The 21,781-nt window shown below is 45.0% G+C and overlaps 1 pseudogene; it reads right to left on the minus strand.

Moving 5' to 3' along the window:
• Positions 1-19,143: 19,143 nt before the first annotated feature.
• LOC124597438 lies at positions 19,144-19,261 on the minus strand (annotated as a pseudogene).
• Positions 19,262-21,781: the final 2,520 nt, after the last annotated feature.

Consider the following 21,781-nt stretch of genomic DNA (forward strand, 5'->3'; position numbering starts at 1 on the left):
ATCGAGAGTCCCTTTATCCTCAATGGGTGACTTGTGTGCAATGTCCAGTCATGGAATAATCTATGCGATATTCCTTGATGGCATGGTGACCACTGAACGGTGAACGTTTATGAAGAGGATTTCATCCCGTTATCCAAAGTGACCCTGATTTCTACAAGATGCGGTTCATGCAAGACGTAAATCGACCCCATCCGAAACAGGAGAATTTTGATGTCCTGGAGGAGCATTTGAGGACCGCATTCTGGGTGTGGGCTACCCAGAGGCCACTGGTATGGGCCTCGATTGGCTGTCATATTCTCCGGGTCTGAACACATGCGACTCATTTTTGTGGGGCTATTTTAAAGACAAGGTCTACATCAATAACCCCAGAATCATCGCCAATGATGGCAGCCACATCGAATATGTCATAACCCAAATACGAGTATCTGTAGCGACGTTTACATGTTGAATGAAGTGTGTGCATGCCGTAGTTTGTAACTAAATTACGTTTTCTTCATATAATTCAATAACTGCCACCCTTTATCATCCAAGTGAGAACAGGAGTGTCGCACTGAGAAACGTCGAGTCGTGCCGCCTCGCACATCGTACTGTCTCGTTGTTAACCTAATATGCTTCTTCTGGTTCAAGTTTTCTTCAATATTTACACTCCAAAATCTGTAGTATTTCTGACTTCTGTTCACCTGCTACATCAGTTATTGCTGGTGCAACTATTTGCTGTAGAGCGTTGAAGATAATGTGTTCTCTCAAAAAGGTAGGGAAGAGTCAATTTTCAATTTTCAGAGAAAAACTAAATAATTCTTTGAAAATCCTCTTTAACAATCTCTTCCATGGCTTTCTCTCGAATGGAATTTGTTATCACACTAGTAGGTCTGCAACAAGTACCAGTTCTGCTTTTTGGATGGTAAGTGGACGAACGGTCACTCCCATATGTAATGAGTAAGAGTGAACCCAACATTGAACCCTGTGGACACTATGTCCCCAGTCTCTCTTTGGTGCACTAAATTATTCATCACAACGTTTACGCAATGTTTTTTTTTTTAAAAAATACGATGCAGACAAGTTCTGTGTAAAGCCATTGATTCGATAAAACTAGAGTGTCGAACTAGGAAAGGTTCCCAGCAGTGCGATCGACTTTTTGAAACTATGTATACGGTGGTGTGGGTTAAGATCCCAGGTATCTCACACAGCAGCCATTCACCCAGGTGGGCACTCGTTTGCAAGTAACTGACGAAAGAAACATTCGGAATTTTGTGTGACAATAACGATGAAAAAGCTTGCATCGTCTACCCTGGCTGCGTGGTGTAATGGATAGTATAACAGCAACACATGCACAAATATTTTTTATTTTTAAATCGTTATCTAAATTACTTCGATCAGTAGTTTTAATCAGTAAATTGGTTTGAAACTAATTTATTCCTATTCCTTCGTCACATCATTTTAATGACTGTATGAACTTTTTCATTTGTTTCATTTCTACTTTGTATTATTATTTTTCCAATCGGAATTTTTGTGAACTGTAATATTCAATTATTTGAAAATTTCTATCTATCAGTTAAAAAACAAAAGACGAAATAATCTATTTATATCTGTGCAATGGTGCGAAAAATGTGTTTTTGTCACCAGATTTTTTCTTTTGCATGGCAACAGTCATACTAACATTTGAAACATATCCTAAATACCTATTGCACCATGGGCAAAGTAACGCAGACGAATATTTAAATGAAAGAAAGGTTTATAAATAAAACGAATTTCAAGCAAAATGAGAAATAGATGCAACGAACGCAACAATGTGGACGAAAAAATAGAGTGATAAAAGAAATTAAATCGAAATTTATACATAAAATTAATTAAAAACACGCAATCAAAGATTTCATTATTCATGAAGATTCATTTACAAAGCCTTCTGTGCAACATAGTACACAATAAAACCCTAGGAAAGACCAACCAATGAGATCTGCGGAACCCTCAAGAAGGTAGCCTCCATACATAGAAATTTTCGGTGTCCCCTGCGCTTTACAGAGAACTAGACGGGGGTTACAAAACGATCTCCTGGCTACAGGCAGACATAGGACAGGACGGATCAAAAAAGAAAGTCAGCGCTCCGGCAGCACAAAGCCGCTCTGGCGCCGGCACTAACAGAAAATCCGATAAACCGGCGTGCATCTGCTTCAGCGCCTCTCTGGCGGCTACTGCGGGTCTGCTTCGCAAATGCGCGAAGCACACAGCACCCGCTTGTACCACAGTCTCGCTATGCACTTTGTTATTGCTTTGACTTTGAAGCCGTTGCAGTGCCAATGACGGGACTATAAACAGAGCTGTGTAGCGCCTTGTGCTTCTGGGTATTCGTCTGCGTCAACAGTGCACCGCCGTTGTATCTCGCTACAAAGACTGCGTTTTATCTGCACTGTGAAGACTCCGTGCTAACAGTATTCTGCTGCAAATGGTCTCGTCGCGAACAAATGCACTGAGGAGTAAAGTTCATCTCACTGCGTCGACAGTGGAAATTCTGTTTGGCCTGTAACTGAGTTTCTCCTCGGCAGCTAATTTGGCCTTCTGCTTGACATGTGAATCTACCATCGTCCGATTTCGAGAAACTGACTATAACGGTTAATACTGTGACCGAAGTAGGCCAGAGCAATCGTGCTGTGCACTTACTGCTCTTACAGATTTACGTGTTTACAACGTTGTTTTCTGCTTCGTTAAGCCTGAATAGCGGTGTTAAGTATCTGTTTTCTGAAGTTTTCTGGTTAAATAGCACGATGCCAACAGATATTTTTTTTCCACTGTGAAGATGGTCCATTATCGAAACCGGTAGTGAATAAACGTACTGTAAGAGACCACAGTGTGTATCATCCATTTCTCCAAGTAAATTTGAACCACCTTCGTTTTACTGATGATGACATCGTACTATTTGTCTCTCTCTCCGCCCCCCCCCCCTTCCACACACACACACACACACACACACACACACACACACACACACACACACACACACACACACACCGCAACTGAACCACAAGAAGTGATGAAATAACTTACAAGGGAACCTCCCCATCGAACCCCCCCTCAGATTTAGTTATAAGTTGGCACAGTGGATAGGCCTTGAAAAACTGAACACAGATCAATCGAGAAAACAGGAAGAAGTTGTGTGGAACTGTGACAAAAATAAGCAAAATATACAGACTTGGTAGTCCATGCTCAAGATACCAACATTAAGGAGAATCAAATCTCAATAGCGCCGTGGTCCTGTGGTTAGAGTGAGTAGCTGCGGAATGAGAGGTCCTTGGTTCAAGTCTTCCCTCGAGTGAAAATTTTAATTTTTTATTTTCAGACAATTATCAAAGTTCAGGCACACACACACACACACACACACACAAACACACAGACACACACAAACACACACACACACACAAACACACACACACACACAAACACACACACACACACAAACACACACACACACACAAACACACACACACACAAACACACACACAAACACACACACACACAAACACACACACACACAAACACACACACACACACAAACACACACACACACACACACACAAACACACACACACACACAAACACACACACACACACACAAACACACACACACACACACAAACACACACACACACACACACACAAACACAAACACACACACACACACACAAACACAAACACACACACACACACACAAACACACACACACAAACACACACAATCAACTTCGCTCTCAAAAATTCCAGGACATGTTCAGATTTGCTTGGACATATGCAAGATTTGACGCTCTACACACGGAAAAATTTGAAAACGTTAAAAACATGTTTTGGCAGAGCAGAGGGAAAACTGTGCAACTCAAACTATTGCATTCATTTGTTGCAGTTTATGTGACACTTATGTTTTAATCACTTTTTTGGGAGTGATTATCACATCCACAAGAAAACCTAAATCGGGGAAGGTAGAAGAATCTTTTTACCCATTCGCCAAGTGTACAAGTTAGGTGGGTCGACAACATATTCCTGTCATGTGACGCACATGCCATCACCAGTGTCGTATAGAATATATCAGACGTGTTTTCCTGTGGAGGAATCGGTTGACGTATGACCTTGTGATAAAATGTTTTCGGTTCTCATTGGAGAGGCACGTCCTTTCGTCTACTAATCGCACGGTTTTGCGGTGCGGTCGCAAAACACGGACACTAAACTTATTACAGTGAACAGGGACGTCAATGAACGAACGGACAGATCAAAACTGCGAAAATAAAGAAATTAAACTATTCACTCGAGAGAGGACTTGAACCAAGGACTCTCGTTCCACAGCTGCTCACGTCAACCACGGGACCAGGGCGCTCCTTATCTCACACACTCCTTGATGTTGCCTATCTTCCACATAGACTACGTAGTTTGTATATTTTGCTTATTTTTTTCATAGTTCCACAACTTCTTCCTGTTTTCTTGATTGATCTGTGTTCAGTTTTTCAAGGCCTATCCACTGTGCCAACTTATAACTAAATCTGAGGGGGGTGCGATGGGGAGGTTCCCTTGTTAGTAGAGGAGGTAGGTCTAAAACAGATAATCAAACTAAAATAACATACCAAAATGAAATACAACATAATTTATCAATGAAATTATACCAAGTTGAGGTCTTATCTTTCATGCAATAACTGCAAGCAACGAAGGAAGGACGGGAAAGAAAGTGACAAACGACGTACAGTGCTTTTGGCATACTAGGAAACGTTTGCATAATAGAACTTCCAATGTCCCAGAAAAGGGAGTTTACAATTCGTGTGTATTGCCACTTTTGAGATATGGCAGCAAAACAGAGATTTAACCACAAAAATGAGGAAAAAATTTTGAAGAATGGTCAGCGAGCAATGCAGAGTTGTTTATAAGGAATTCTTAGGAGAGACAGGGAAACCAATAAACGGAACACAGTAAAGATGGAAGTGTAGGAGGTAGTTATGACAGATGGTAATGAAATGGGCGGTGGCCGTGCGGCTCTAGGCGCTTCAGTCCAGAACCGCGAGACTGCTATGGCCACAGGTTCGAATCCTGCCTCGGGCATGGATGTGTGTGATGTCCCTAGTTTAGTTAGGTTTAAGTCGTTCTAAGTTCTAGGGGTAATGAAATGGGGTAATGAAATGGGGTAATGAAATGGGGTAATGAAATGGGGTAATGAAATGGGGTAATGAAATGGGGTAATGAAATGGGGTAATGAAATGGGGTAATGAAATGGGGTAATGAAATGGGGTAATGAAATGGGGTAATGAAATGGGGTAATGAAATGGGGTAATGAAATGGGGTAATGAAATGGGGTAATGAAATGGGGTAATGAAATGGGGTAATGAAATGGGGTAATGAAATGGGGTAATGAAATGGGGTAATGAAATGGGGTAATGAAATGGGGTAATGAAATGGGGTAATGAAATGGGGTAATGAAATGGGGTAATGAAATGGGGTAATGAAATGGGGTAATGAAATGGGGTAATGAAATGGGGTAATGAAATGGGGTAATGAAATGGGGTAATGAAATGGGGTAATGAAATGGGGTAATGAAATGGGGTAATGAAATGGGGTAATGAAATGGGGTAATGAAATGGTATTGGTCAGAGCAGATAGCCAGGCGAATTCACAGTAGATAGGTTGAGGAAGCTCGCCACTGGATTCCAAGTATACCAATAAAAAGACGCTCTGCTTACAGATGGATGTATGACTTTCGAGAACATCTAAGAGGCACATGGACTCCAGCTATTGATGACGTCGGCATCACACTGAAGGGCCAAAGCAACTGGTACAACTGCCTAATATTGTGTAGGACCCCGTGAGCACACATAAGTGCAGCAACACGATGTGGCATGGACTCGACTAATGTCTGATGTAATGCTGGTGGGACTTGACACCATGAATCCTGCAGGACTGTCCACAACTCCGTAAGAGTGCGAGAGGGGTGGAGATCTGTTCTGAACAGCACGTTGCAAGGCATCCCAGGTATGCTCAATAATTTTCAAGTCTGGGAAATTTGGTGGTCAGCGGAAGTGCTTAAACTCAGAAGAGTGCTCCTGGAGCCATTCTGTAGCAATTCTGGGCGTGTGGGGTGTCGCATGGTTCTGCTGGAATTTCCCAAGTCCGTGTGAATGCACAATGGATAGGGCTGGATAAGACATGATGCTTACGTGTCACCTGTCAGAGCCGTATCTAGACGTATCAGGGGTCCCATATCACTCCAACTGCACACGCCCCACACCATTACAGAGCCTCTTCCACCTTGAACAGCCCCCTGCTGACATGCAGCGTCCATGGGTTCATAAGGGTGTCACCATACCCGTACACGTCCATCCGCTCGATACAATTTGAAACGAGACTTGTTCGACTAGGCATTAAGTTACCAATCAACAGTACAATGTCGTTCACGGCCCCAGGCGAGGCGTAAAGTTTTGTGTCGTGCAGTCATCAAGGATACACGAGTGGGTCTTCGGATTAAATATTCATAACTTTCAAATGTGTATGAATTCCTAACGTACCAAACTGCCGAGGTCATCGGTCCCGACACACAAATTTATGCTAAGGACCACACACACACACACACACACACACACACACACACACACACACACACACACACACACACACACACACACCCGATGGAGGACTCCAACCTCCGGCGGGAGCGGCCGCCCAATCCGTGACATGTAGCCTCAAACCGCTCGGCCACTCCGCGCGGCGGTCTTTGGCTCCAAAAGCCCATATCGAAGATGATTCGTTGAATGGTTCGCACTCTGATACTTGTTGAAATGTGCATCAACATGTGGAAGGGTTGCACCTCTTTCAAGTTGAACGATTCTCTTCAGTCGTCGTTGGTCCCATTCTTGCAGGATCCTTTTCCGAGCGCAGCGATGTTGCAGATTTGATCTTTTATCGGATTCCTGATATTCAAGATGTACTCGTGAAATGGTCGTATGGGAAAATCCCCACTTCGTCGCTACCTCGGAGATGCTGTGCACTATCGTTCGTGAGCCGGCTGTAACACCACGTTCACGCTCATTTAAATCTTGATAACCTGCCATTGAAGCAGCGGTAACCGATATAACTGCGCCAGACATGTCTCATATAGGCGTTGTCGGCAGCAGCGCCGTATTCTGCCTTTTTACATATCTCCATACTTGAATACGCATTCCTATACCAGTTTCTTTGCCGGTTCAGTGTATACAGGGTGTTACAAAAAGGTACGGCCAAACTTCCAGGAAACATTCCTCACACACAAATAAAGAAAAGATTTTATGTGGACATGTGTCCGGAAACGCTTACTTTCCATGTTACAGCTCATTTTCGTTTCATTCCAATCTGATCAAATTGTAAATCTTCACAATCAACATGTGTGGGCTGTCGAGAATCCGCACGCAATTGTGCAATCACGTCATCAACACAGATTTTCTGTGAACCTTTGGGCAGGCATTGTTGGTGATGTCTTGATTGGGCCCCATGTTCTTCCACCTACGCTCAATGGAGCACGTTATCATGATTTCATACGGGATACTCTACCTGTGCTGCTAGAACATGTGCCTTTACAAGTACGACACAACATGTGGTTCATGCTCGATCTAGCTCCTGCACATCTCAGTCGAAGTGTTCGTATGCTTCTCAACAACAGATTCGGTGACCGATGGATTGGTAGAGGCGGAGCAATTCCATGGCCTTCACGCTCTCCTGACCTCAACCCTCTTGACTTTCATTTATGGGGGCATTTGAAAGCTCTTGTCTACGCAACCCCGGTACCAAATGTAGAGACTCTTCGTGCTCTTATTGTGGACAGCTGTGGTACAATACGCCATTCTCCAGGGCTGCATCAGCTCATCAGGGATTCCATGCGACGGAGGGTGGATACATGTATCCTCGCTAACGGAGGACATTTTGAACATTTCCTGTAACAAAGTGTTTGAAGTCACACTGGTACGTTCTGTTGATGTGTGTTTCCATTCCATGATTAATGCGATTTGAAGAGAAGTAATAAAATGAGCTCTAACATGGAAAGTAAGCGTTTCCGGGCACATAACATTTTCTTTGTGTGCGAGGAATGTTTCCTGAATGTTTGGCGGTACCTTTTTGTAAAACACCCTGTATACACGTCTCACGAATTCACGTACCTAGCTTTAAACAGCCTGTGGCGGCAGGAATTTCTGAACGCGGCTGGGAAGCTGTTCTTTATGAATCCTGTTTCGTTAGGTACCTTTTGATCACAATCGTATCACTGTAGTAGCCCCCATTTAGGAAATCCTTCTATTTCGTAAATTTAGATTGTCTCGAGCAAAGCAAGTGGGTTATTGCCATCATCTAGTACCGACTGTTTCGTGTGTCGCTTTCACATATGAATCAACCTGTATCTCACCACTTCATGTGGTAACTTCGTACGAAATTTCTGATACTGTGACGAACTGCTCACTTGTCGGTGGTTTATGCATTTCCACGCTGAAGACGTACTGTAGATGCGAACAATTCTTGAAAAAGACGAACCCAATGGCAGTTGCCAATGGCAGTTGACATTCACCGCTCCTACTGGGTAACCCAACATTGCAACCTCGACAAAAAGGGATTGCTCGCATTCATAAATAACCATTTGTCGTGGCCTATTAGTGTGGGACTGGTTTCATACCTTGCTCTGTGTCCTTGAGTTGTGACAAGTTTCAACTTGCTCTATCAATTCAATTGCAGCGAACAAGTAAGTAATGTAGACGTGTTCTTACGCTACTTAAGAATATTCACGATCGAGAACAAACACAAAATGAAGGTGACTCCCTGAGCTACGCAATTGGATTAGAGATTTCCCGTCAGAAAGGTCATGGTAAGTAGTAATTTACCAAAACTCATCTAATGAAATTGAAATTACCATTTTTAGTGAAGTGAAGTAAACAGAAAATCAAAACGAATTATAAAATTATTTCGATGTGTGAATGGTGAGGAAAGATGCCATTAACGAGCAATGTTAACAGACAGATCCCTAAATGAATATTAAGAGAATCGAGTTAGGTATCTTTTAGACGAGCAAAGGTACAAATTTTTACATTGGCGACTCACCTAAATGTCTGGGGAGTAGTGGTCTTTTCTTGTCACGAAATAGAAGAGCGAGTTTCACAGGTTCGAAAAAAAGCATGTTTAGATGGCAGTCATTAAAACGTACATGTTTTTCATTGCGGTGAAACCTGTTCACATAATTTCGAACACTAATTTTTTCTCCGAATGTTACGTCTACGAGCTTGAGAGGAAGGCTAGACATATAGTTTGAAAAGCGTGTGTTGCGTACACTCCGAAGCACTTAAGTGTGAACTGCACAGTAAGTCTGAGACTGTACTTCGGTTATCGTCTTCAAGAAAACGTTTTTGAATCTACATATGACTGGATTCATTCACAGCAGTATTCTCGGCATCACTGCATTTGGTCTTCCGTGAGGCTCTGAATAATCTGGTGTTTTACTTTTCGTGTAGCCGGAGCACAACACGTGTGTAGTAAAAGTCTTGCTCACTCGCACCCAGCGGTTGCAGCACAGCACTTGTTAGACGGCTCGCGGTAAGTGATGGCGGCTTTTAGCGGCGTTCTAAATCATCCGGCGCGCTTGCCTTTCTCAGTTCGAAGCTAGCTTCGCTCTTACTGGCGCGCCAGTTGCACTATCGCTGATTACTGGAGCCACCTGACTGCTGACGCGCCATAAAACTCTTCGCTACTACTCTCTGTGCGGGGAGGTCTCTGTTCGACAAGCTAATCGAGCTATTTACAACGAAAGCAGTTAAGACTTCATCCGAAGACTGACAAAAAGTAGTGAAACATGTTAAGAAATGCAAGAAGCATGGAATAATTAAAGTGTATATCAATAGCGCGTAGAAACTTTATTATATCTGTCACTACGAGCACCGATAATTCCACTGACTCTAAAATAAGCGACGTTTCCCCATTGACTCGTTTATACTGTAATTTAATGAACAACTTCCATTGAATCTTGTGTTTGTTGATTATTTCGACATCTCTTTCCAACTGTCGGACTAAGGGATGCTTTCGTACGGCACATTAATTATATTTTAAATTATTTCTTTTTGTGTAGGCACCAACATGCTACTTCCGTGTCTGGAATAGTTTTCGAAATATGCAACGTAAACAGGAAACTTTCCCAAACGGCAAAATTCCTGTTTCAAAGCCGGACGTAGTGGCCGAGCGGTTCTAGACGCTTCAGTCTGGAACCGCGCGACCGCTACGTCGCAGGTTCGAATCCTGCCTCTGGCATGGATGTGTTTGATGTCCTTAAGTTAGTTAGGTTTAAGTAGTTCTAAGTTCAAGGGGACTAATGACCTCAGCTGTGAAGTCCCATAGTGCTCAGAGCCATTTTGAACCTGTTTCAAAAACAAACGTAGGACCGTTACTAATTAAAAATCAAGGAGATTTTAACGTGCGTAAAAGTACAACTGAGGGCTTGCATGATCCCCTCGCTTTTAAACTGATACTGTTATTTCTCAGCTTAGCCGCGAGTCCGTAGAGGGTGGTATATGTGACGTACGGTATAACTGGTCAGCATTTCCACCCGGAATTTGCGAGTGTAAGTCGGACCTTCCTTGATCCGCCATGGTTGGTCGTGTCGTCGGATTACCTCCTACCTGTGCGCGGTGCAGCTCTCGTAAATGTCGTCCCGTGCAGATTCTTCATTGGCGCATTGGATGTCTCTGTCGGTGGAAGCTAATTATCTGAAATTGCTGTCTATCAACTTTGGGGTATCTATTTACTCTAAATTAACATTCAGAATGCCGTAATATCACTTTCATTCCTATTAGATCAATAATGAAACACTCATGTCAGAAACTACTCGTAACCGAGAGCATGGCTACCATCGAACAATACAGGAAGAGCTTTTAACGTCGACTGCCGACTTTGGCGCGCAGTCCGTATCTCTTACTAGTTTCGTCACAGTCCGTGGATTTCCGATCAAGTTCGTACTTACTAAGATATGCATTTGTTAATGAAGGTTGTGAATTTTAACGAGGCAAAAATAAAATAGGTGACTTTGGCGCCAAGATGGCAGTACTTCCCGTCATGGATATTTCCCAGCCTGACGCTTGTTGCTACGGTCCAGCGCCGAGCCCCACCCCACTACGCGCGACATATGGTCGCTTCGTCACCTAGCCAGCCAGCGTCGGAAATGCTCTCCAACTCATGGCCGGCTACGGACTACAGCACTTCCTAACTATCGTGAATACATCAATAAGAGAGAATGATTTATTAAAACTGGTAAAAAAAAGTCTTCCTCACGTAATAGGCACCTTACAAGCTGTTGTACACATGAATTTCAGAATTTTTACACGGGTTTTGCAGTAGATAGAGACGTTAAACTTCATACGAGTACAATTTGACACAGAGGCATAAAAACGCCGTTTTCAGAAGTTTACATCTGTAAAACGTAATGCAATATGTAACTTTGGAATTCAAAGCAGCTTCCAGCCGACTTTAAATGGTTAAATACAGATACAGGTCCCGTATTGTTTTCAAGGGAATCTTGTACCATTCTTCCTGCAAAGTAGTGGCTAGTTCACGTAAAAATGATGCAGGTGGACAGTGATAATGCACATTTCTCTCCAAAGGAGACAACAAAGGCTCAACACTATTGAGATCTGCTGACACTGGTGGCCAGGATAGACGCGACCCTCCTTTCTCATCACGAACCCAGTCCTGGATGATACGAGCAGTTGCACCGTCGTGTTGTAACACGGCCTCACCATTGAGGAACAAAAATTGTACCATGGGCTGGATCTGATCAGCCAAAATGGTGAAAATTCTTTTCAGTAATGCAGCCTTGCGGAGTACCACTGGGCCCATGGAATACCACGACTTGGCTGCCCAAATCAGCTCCTAAGGCCACGCCAGGTTTCACTCCTGGCGACCAAGCGAGGTGGCGCATGGTTAGCATACTAGACTCGCATTCGGGAGGACGACAGCTCAAACCCCCGTCTGGCCACCCTGACTTAGGTTTTCCGTTATTTTCCTAAGTCGCTTCGGGCAAAGGGCGGGATGGTTCCCTTGAAAGGGCACAGCCGACTTCCTTCCCCTATCAAATGAGACTGATGACCTCCCTGTTTGGTCCTCTTCCCCAAATCAACCAACCACCCACGGCGCACATCTCTACATCTACATCTACATCCATACTCCGCAAGCCACCTGACGGTGTGTGGTGGAGGGTACCTTGAGTACCTCTTTCGGTTCTCCCTTCTATTCCAGTCTCGTATTGTTCGTGGAAAGAATGACTGTCGGTATGCCTCTGTGTGGGCTCTAATCTCTCTGATTTTATCCTCATGGTCTCTTCGCGAGATATACGTAGGAGGGAGCAATATACTGCTTGACTCTTCGGTGAAGGTATGTTCTCGAAACTTTGACAAAAGCCCGTACCGAGCTACTGAGCGTCTCTCCTGCAGAGTCTTCCACTGGAGTTTCTCTATCATCTCCGTAACGCTTTCGCGATTACTAAATGATCCTGTAACGAAGCGCGCTGCTGTTGGATCTTCTCTATATCTTCTATCAACCCTACCTGGTACGGATCCCACACTGCTGAGCAGTATTCAAGCAGTGGGCGAACAAGCTTACTGTAACCTACTTCCTTTGTTTGCGGACTGCATTTCCTTAGGATTCTTCCAATGAATCTCAGTCTGGCATCTGCTTTACCGACGATCAACATTATATGATCATTCCATTTTAAATCACTCCTAATGCGTACTCCCAGATAATTTATGGAATTAACTGCTTCCAGTTGCTGACCTGCTATATTGTAGCTAAATGATAAAGGACCTTTCTTTCTCTGTATTCGCAGCACATTACACTTGGCTACATTGAGATTGAATTGCCATTCCCTGCACCATGCGTCAATTCGCTGCAGATCCTCCTGCATTTCAGTACAATTTTCCATTGTTACAACCTCTCGATACACCACAGTATCATCCGCAAAAAGCCTCAGTGAACTTCCGATGTCATCCACAAGGTCATTTATGTATATTGTGAATAGCAACGGTCCTATGACACTCCCCTGCGGCACACCTGAAATCACTCTTACTTCGGAAGACTTCTCTCCATTGAGAATGACATGCTGCGTCCTGTTATCTAGGAACTCCTCAATCCAATCACACAATTGGTCTGATAGTCCATATGCTCTTACTTTGTTCATTAAACGACTGTGGGGAACTGTATCGAACGCCTTGCGGAAGTCAAGAAACACGGCATCTACCTGTGAACCCGTATCTATGGCCCTCTGAGTCTCGTGGACGAATAGCGCTAGCTGGGTTTCACATGACCACAAGTTGGAAACAACGTGAAACAAGACGCACCCTACCAAATTACTTCCTTCCATTGCCCCGCAGCCTAGGTTCTATGGCGCCGGCGCCATGTTTTTGCCATCGAGGGCATTTTCATCACTGATGAGTGGTTTCCTAAGTCCAGCTCGCCTAGAATTCCTTGCTTCTGGAGCTCCTATCGCGTTACTTTAGTGCTGACAGGGTTCGCGAGTGCGGTATTCAGTTCTGCAATGCTGTCGCCCCCTTATGTTTCGACACAGTCCTCTCCAGTGATCGTCCGTCACGAACAATCAGCACACACTTTCATCCACGTTGTGACTTCCCTGTATGCGGTTTAGATCTCCGATGCGGTGAACACCAAACAATTCGACTCCCTTTGTTACGGAAGCTCGCACCATACGAGCACCAGCAAGCTTCCCACGTTCGATATCACTTAGCTCCGACATAGCGCACTCACAACTAGACAGACACTGATCTCACCTCGATTGACACTTGTAACGAACGGAGAACATTGCACAGATGCTGTTAGTGGCCAAATACAGCGGTACAGCCTGCAGGTTTGGTTAGCATCTGCATTTGTTTTCAAGTATGCATTTTTAGCGACGTTTCGACATTTTTATCTAACCTCTGTAGGTCTGCTGTTCAGGTATCGGTCTTTGTGAGAAACATGAAAAGCGTTGTACTGGAGTCACGCGACAGTTCCGATTTGATGTTGACGACTTGCGCAATACCATCTGGTCACCCCATAATGATTGCTACAGTAGATCGATGAGTGAAAATACTGTACACAAGTTCAAGCATAACGAGCAGCAGAGTGCTGTTAGTGGGGTGGCCGTAGTTTGAGGCGTGGCAGCGTGAGCGAAGGCGGCGCTGCGCGTCCCCCAGGCGTCTGGGAATTTGGCGAGCGGCGGCTAATGGTGTCGCCAAACACAGCGCGGCAGGCAGGGCTTCGATCCCCGCGGCCAAAGACCCCGGGCCGGGCCGAGGTCACGCGGACGACACCTGGCGCAGGCGACACCACAACAGGTCCTGCACTGACCGGGTCAGACAGTGACGCGAAATCCATGCGGCCGAGGCCAGTTTCTATACGAGCTGCACCCTAAAACCTATACATTGCGCATAATCACCGACAACCACACACCACTGAATGTCGCAATACCCTGACAAATCTCAGTAGATGTAACATAAGTGGAAGGATGTTTTTAGTGTGTGCTATACTACAGGCACACACAAGAGGAGTACCCAAAAGAAACACAACTTACTTTTTTAAACTTAACTTATCCACATTTTAACCACGCTCCATCAGACCCTTCAAACTACTCTACATCTTTCTTAGAAGTAGATACCTTAGGGATTGCGCCCGCATCTCGTGGTCGTGCGGTAGCGTTCTCGCTTCCCACGCCCGGGTTCCCGGGTTCGATTCCCGGCGGGGTCACGGATTTTCTCTGCCTCGTGATGGCTGGGTGTTGTGTGATGTCCTTAGGTTAGTTAGGTATAAGTAGTTCTAAGTTCTAGGGGACTGATGACCATAGATGTTAAGTCCCATAGTGCTCAGAGCCATTTGAACCATTTACCTTAGGGATTGCGAAGCAACTCAAATCGCTTGATACGCGCAAGTCCTCAGGTCCAGATTGTATACCGATTAGGTTCCTTTCAGATTACACTGATACAATAGCTCCCTACTTAGCAATCATATACAACCGCTCCCTCACCGATAGATCTGTACCTACAGATTGGAAAATTGCGCGGGTCGCACCAGTGTTTAAGAAGGGTAGTAGGAGTAATCCATCGAACTAAAGACCTATATCATTGACCTCGGCTTGCAGTAGGGTTTTGGAGCATATACTGTATTCAAACATTATGAATCACCTCGAAGGGAGCCATCTATTGATACGTAATCAGCATGGTTTCAGAAAACATCGTTCTTGTGCAACGCACGAAGTAATGGCCGCTACCGACAGGGGATCTCAAGTTGATTCCGTATTTCTAGATTTCCGGAAAGCTTTTCACACCGTTCCTCACAAACGACTTCTAATCAAGCTGCGGGACTATGGGGTATCGTCTCAGTTGTGCGACTGGATTCGGGTTTTTCTGTCAGGAAGGTCGCAGTTCGTAGTAATAGACGGCAAATCATCGAGTAAAACTGAAGTGATATCAGGTGTTCCCCAGGGAAGCGTCCTGAGACCTCTGTTGTTCCTGATCTATATAAATGACTTGGGTGACAATCTGAGGTTGTTCGCAGATGATGCTGTAATTTACCGTCTAGTAAGGTCATCCGAAGACCAGTATCAGTTGCAAAGCGATTTAGAAATGATTGCTGTTAGGTGTACCAGGTGGCAGTTGACGCTAAATAACGAAAAGTGTGAGGTGATCCACATGAGTTCCAAAAGAAATCCGTTGGAATTCGATTACTCGATAAATAGTACAATTCTCAAGGCTGTCATTCAACTAAGTACCTGGGTGTTAAAATTACGAACAACTTCAGTTGGAAAGACCACATAGATAATATTGTGGAGAAGATGCAACAAGTCCACTACAGGGACAGCTTACACTACACTCGTTCGTGCTCTGTTACAATATTGCTGCGCGGTGTGGGATCCTTACCAGGTGGGATTGACGGAGGACATCGAAAGGGTGCAGAAAAGGGCAGCTCGTTTTGTATTATCACGTAATAGGGGAGAGAGTGGCAGATATGATACGCGAGTTGGGATGGAAGTCAAAAAGCACAAAGACTTTTTCGTCGCGGCGAGATCTATTTATGAAATTTCAGTCACCAACTTTCTCTTCCGAATGCGAAAATATTTTGTTGAGCCCAACCTACATAGGTAGGAATGATCATCAAAATAAAATAAGAGAAATCAGAGCTCGAACAGAAAGGTTTAGGTGTTCGTTTTTCCCGCGCGCTGTTCGGGAGTGGAATGGTAGAGAAATAGTATGATTGTGGTTCGATGAACCCTCTGCCAAGCACTTAAATGTGAATTGCAGAGTAATCATGTAGATGTACACAGATACTCCACAAGCCACCGTACAGTGCTTGGTGGAGGGTACCTCTACTAATCATTTCCTTTCCTATCCCACTTGCAAATAGAGCGAGGGGAAAAACGACTGTCTGGAGGCCTCCATTTTTCTAATTTCTCCTATCTTCATAGTCTTTACGTGCAATGCATATTTGTGGCAGTAGAATCGTTCGGCAGTCAGCTTCAAATGCCGCTTCTCTAAATTTTCTCAACAGTGTTTCTCGAAAAGAACGTCGCCTTCACTGCAGAACCTACCGGTAACAAACATAGCAGCCCGCCTCTGAATTGCTTCGATGTCTTCCTTCAGTCCGACCTGGAACGGATGCCAAACACTCGAGCAGTACTCAAGAATAGGTCGCACCAGCGTCCTATATGCGGTGTCATTTACAGCTGAATCATTCTTTCCTAAAATCCTCCCAATAATCCGAATTCGACTATTCTTTCTTTTTTTTTTGGCAGCATTATGCCCAGATATTTAAAATACTTGAGTGTGTCAAAGGGGACGGTAGTAACACTACATCCGAATATTACAGGTTTGTTCGTCCACATCGTGTGTGTGTGTGTGTGTGTGTGTGTGTGTGTGTGTGTGTGTGTGTGTGTGTGTGTGTGTGTGTGTAGCAACATAATTTCCGCGCGTTCTCATGACTGCGATAAAGTCATACCCGGATCGACACTAAGGGACCCCAAGATTTAGGAAATAAACACTACACAATTGAAAAGGATTGTTTCAGAAATGATAGAAAAACGGTGATGATGATCCTACTGTCTCAATGCTGTGTTCGGTCCATCAGCGTGATCGTAATTTCTGGAGATAAACTGACACAAAATGATTAACATTCAAGTAATTAGATGGAGATAATTAAGGATAATCTCCCCTTGCGATTTCCGTATTTTTCGAGACTCGGAGACAGACATTCGTGGCCGTAGATTTGCTTCGGATGAAGAGGGGCACGCCTGGGTAAAATCGTGGTTCCGTAGGCAACCGTGAACGCTTTTCCATGAAGGCATTGACGATGTGTCATAGTGGGGTTAATGTATTAGCAGTTGTGGGGATTACTTTTGAAATAACGCAAAGTTTACTTACTTTTTAGGGTTCCGCGTCTGTGTGTATAAATGGAATCCTTATAGGATCACTTTGTTCTCAATTTGTCAGCCCACTGTTAAGAATGCGTTTTCTCTGGAACGAGTAGACGTATCGAGTTGAAATTTGTGTCACGTACGAAGGTCTATGTGCTTTGATGGTGTAAAAATTTTAGGGCTCTAAGTCAATTCAATCTAAACAGACGGCCGTTTATGTCACATATTTTGAAACTCAAACTCCCACATCAAAACCTGTAGGGTATTTCTCGTTGACCTAGAATAATTAAATTTGGCAAGAAGTAAGGTTTCACATTACTTGTAAAGAGAAAAATCCGAAACTTAATTTCCATCACACGAAAAAACTATTTATTTTGGCTTTTGACATCCGACTTCAGACTTTAATTTAAAACATTCTTGAAAGTCTTGGAATCCCTGGGACCGATATCTTGCCAGTATAAATGTCGAGAAGAGGCAAAAATCGTCAAAATCTTCGATTCCCGGAATGAGTAAACTGACTTATACGTAATTAAAGTTTGTACGTAATCCTCCGTGTGGGGGTCCTATTCGCACCTGGGCATTTTTTTTTTTCCTTGATCTGCTTCGTTTTCACCGACTGCCATCGATATACGATAATAACAGGATCATGCCTCACTGAAACATCTTGTGTCGTCAAACAACACACATCTGGACAACTGGTGTGTCATAATATCTGTATTGATGTGTAATCCATCTGCCTCCTCTTTCAGTTCTGAATATCACACTCAATACGACAGAACAAAAAGCAAGTTCAACGTCCCGACGACGAGGTCATTAGAGCGCTGAACGGGGAAAGGACTATGCTAACATTTGCCTTATGCGATTTAGGGGAACCGCGGATGGTAGTACAAGAGTCCACAGTCTGAGTACGGCACCACCTCTCCCTGTTACAGCTGAACGGTGAGTAGGGGATCGTCCGGTTCGCGTGTATGTGATCTGATAAGCTAGTGGGTGACTCGGGGTCGGCAGCCACGTGTTGCTCTCAATTGTAGAGGACCCCGATGTCGCCACGCCCACGCCGCCCTCCAAATATTTACCGCCGCCGGTCGCTGCACTTAGTAAACAGCCTCAGCACGGCACACACAATACCTCGTTCGTCGACACTTTATCGCGGACTGCACACCTGTAAACGAGGACACCACAGGGGCTAAAACTGAGCCTTTCCGGATAGGGCTCTGTCATTAGGTAAGGAGCACAATTCTTGTACTAATATTCCGGGTCCTGAATTATTTCCGTCACACTGACGGTCACTGGGCGGATTAAAATAACCTTTTATTTCGCTTTTATTAGCGCGCAGAATCGACTATGAAGTGATTTTAAAATGAATCACTAGTACGAGGAGCATTACTTACTAATGCAACACTTTTTTCTCGCCCAGTTTCAGTTGAAAAATATGCAAAATTTGCAGTGGGAGATTGGTGAAATATTCTCACTTCATCCCATTAAGTTTCATGAAGTTCCGATGGCCAGCGGTGCTGTAAAAAAAAAAGAAGGCACTCCGTCTTCAGCCCACGGAGTTGCCTACCGGGACAATCCGACCGCCGTGTCATCCTCAGGGGAGGATGCGCACACGAGAGGCGTGGGGTCAGCACACCGCTCTCGCGGTTGTTTTGATGGTATTCTTGACCGAAGCCACCTCTATTCGGTCGAGTAGTTCCTCAATTGGCATCACGAGGCTGAAAGCATCCCGAAAAATGGCAACAGCGCGTGGCGGCCTGGATGGTCACCCATCCTAGTGCCGACCACGCCCGACAGCGCTTAACTTCGGTGATCTCACGGGAACCGGTGTATCCACTGCGGCAAGGCCGTTGCCCGGCGGCGCTGTGTGTAGCCTTCAAAATGGCCTCCGCAACGGAGGTGCATGCAAAGCAGAGAGCTGCCATTGAGTTTCTATTGACGGAAAACTAAGCATCACAGATATTCATAAGCATTTGCAGAGTTTCTACGGAGACATGCAGTGAACGAAAGCACGGTGAGTCGTCGGGCGAAGCGTCTTATCATCGCAACAAGATTGCGCAAACTTGCCCGATCTCCTGTGTGCCGGCCGGCCGTACAAAGCAGTGACTCCTGCAGTGTTGGAACGTGCGGACACTCTCAATCGAGGTGATCGACGAATCACGGTCAGGCGCCTGGCTGCTCAATTGGACGGTCTCTGTTGGTAGCGCTGACACATTGCTCCACCAGTTCGGGTAGTCAACGGTGAGTTTCCACTGGCTTCCTGGCCGCCAAACAGAAAATCATGAAGATCAATGAAGGCCACCTGTACGGAACTGCTTTCGCGTTACGAGGCTGATCGTGATAATTCGTTACAACCAACGAAACATGCGTTCGTCACTTCGAACCGGAAACAAAAAGGCGATCCATGGAGTGGTGCCACACCATCTCTTCACAAAAAGAGGAAGTTAAAATCGTATCCACAGCCGGTGAAGCTATGGCCACGGTCTTCTCCCACTATGATGCTATCCTCAGGAAATTGAAGAAACGACCTCAGCAATCCCATCGCAAAAAAAAAAAAAAACTACTGCTCCACGAAAACGCAAGGACCCACACAACTCTGCGCACCCGAGAGGTGGTCACATAACTCCACTGAACCGTTCTGCTTCACCAACCCTACAGCCTGGATCTCGGAACTTCCATCTGTTTGGCCCGTTGAAGGATGCACTCCGCGGTAAGCGGCACGTGGATGATGGGGAGGTTGTTGATACAGGAAAACATTGGCTCCGACGTCGACTAGCAGAGTGGTACCGTACGGGCATATAGGTCCTCCCTGTAAGATGGCGTAAGGCCGTTGCACTGAAAGGAGATTATATTGGATAATAGGGCTTTTTAGCCAAAAGAATGGGCAATAAAATGGTGTACTGGAATCCTGAATAAAATCAATCCACATTACTGGCCAAAAAAATTGCTACACCAAGAAGAAATGCAGATAAACGCCAATTCATTGGACAAATATATTATACTAGAACTGACATGTGATTACATTTTCACGCAATTTGGGTGCATAGATCCTGAGAAATCAGTACCCAGAACAACCATCTCTGGCCGTAATAACGGCCTTGATACGCCTGGGCATTGAGTCAAACAGAGCTTGGATGGCGTGTACAGGTACAGCTGCCCATGCAGCTTCAACACGATACCACAGTTCATCAAGAGTAGTGACTGGGGTATTGTGACGAGCCAGTTGCTCGACCACCATTGACCAGACGTTTTCAATTGGTGACCGATCTGGAGAATGTGCTGGCCAGGGCAGCAGTCGAACATTTTCTGTATCCAGAAAGGCCCGTACAGGACCTACAACATGCGGTCGTGCATTATCCTGCTGAAATGTAGGGTTTCGCAGGGATCGAATGAAGGGTAGAGCCACGGGTCGTAACACATCTGACATGTAACGTCCACTGTTCAAAGTGCCGTCATTGCGAACAAGAGGTGACAGACGTGTAACCAATGGCACCTCGTACCATCACGCCGGGTGATACGCCAGTATGGCGATGACGAATACACGCTTCCAATGTGCGTTCACCGCGATGTCGCCAAACACAGATGCGACCATCGTGATACTGTAAATAGAACCTGGATTCGTCCGAAAAAATGACCTTTTGCCAATCGTGCACCCAGTAAAGTCGTTGAGTACACCATCGCAGGCGTTCCTGTCTGTGATGCAGCGTTAAGAGTAACCGCAGCCATGGTCTCCGAGCTGATAGTCCATGCTGCTGCAAACGTCGTCGAACTGTTCGTGCATGTGGTTGTTGTAGTGTCACCGCCAGACACCACACTTGCTAGGTGGCAGCTTTAAATCGGCCGCGGTCCATTAGTAAATGTCGGACCAGCGTGTCGCCACTGTCAGTGATCGCAGACCGAGCGCCACCACACGGCAGGTCACGAGAGACTTACTAGCACTCGCCCCAGTTGTACGGACGACTTAGCTAGCGATGCAACACTGACGAGGCCTCGCTTATTTGCAGAGAAGATAGTTAGAATAGCCTTAAGCTAAGTCAATGGCTACGACCTAGCAAGGCGCCATTACAGTATATTGCATTTATCTAAAATGTACCACTTGTATCGTCAAGAGCGATGTACACAAATGATGGATTAAAGTTAAGTATTCCAGCAGCTACGTACTTTTCTTTATAGCATTCATTACGTATCCTGTTTCAGACCTCACGCCAGCTTGCGTGAGCTCATAGCGTGCATTTCGGCCTTCTCTGGCAACATATCAGTTGTCGTCTTGCAAACGTCCCCATCTGTTGACTCAGGGATCGAGATGTGGCTGCACGATCCGTTACAATCAAACGGATAAGATGCCTGTCATCTCGACTGCTAGAGATACGAGGCC

The sequence above is a fragment of the Schistocerca americana genome, chromosome 2 (genome assembly GCF_021461395.2).
Source record: "Schistocerca americana isolate TAMUIC-IGC-003095 chromosome 2, iqSchAmer2.1, whole genome shotgun sequence".
NCBI classification, from domain to species: domain Eukaryota; kingdom Metazoa; phylum Arthropoda; class Insecta; order Orthoptera; family Acrididae; genus Schistocerca; species Schistocerca americana.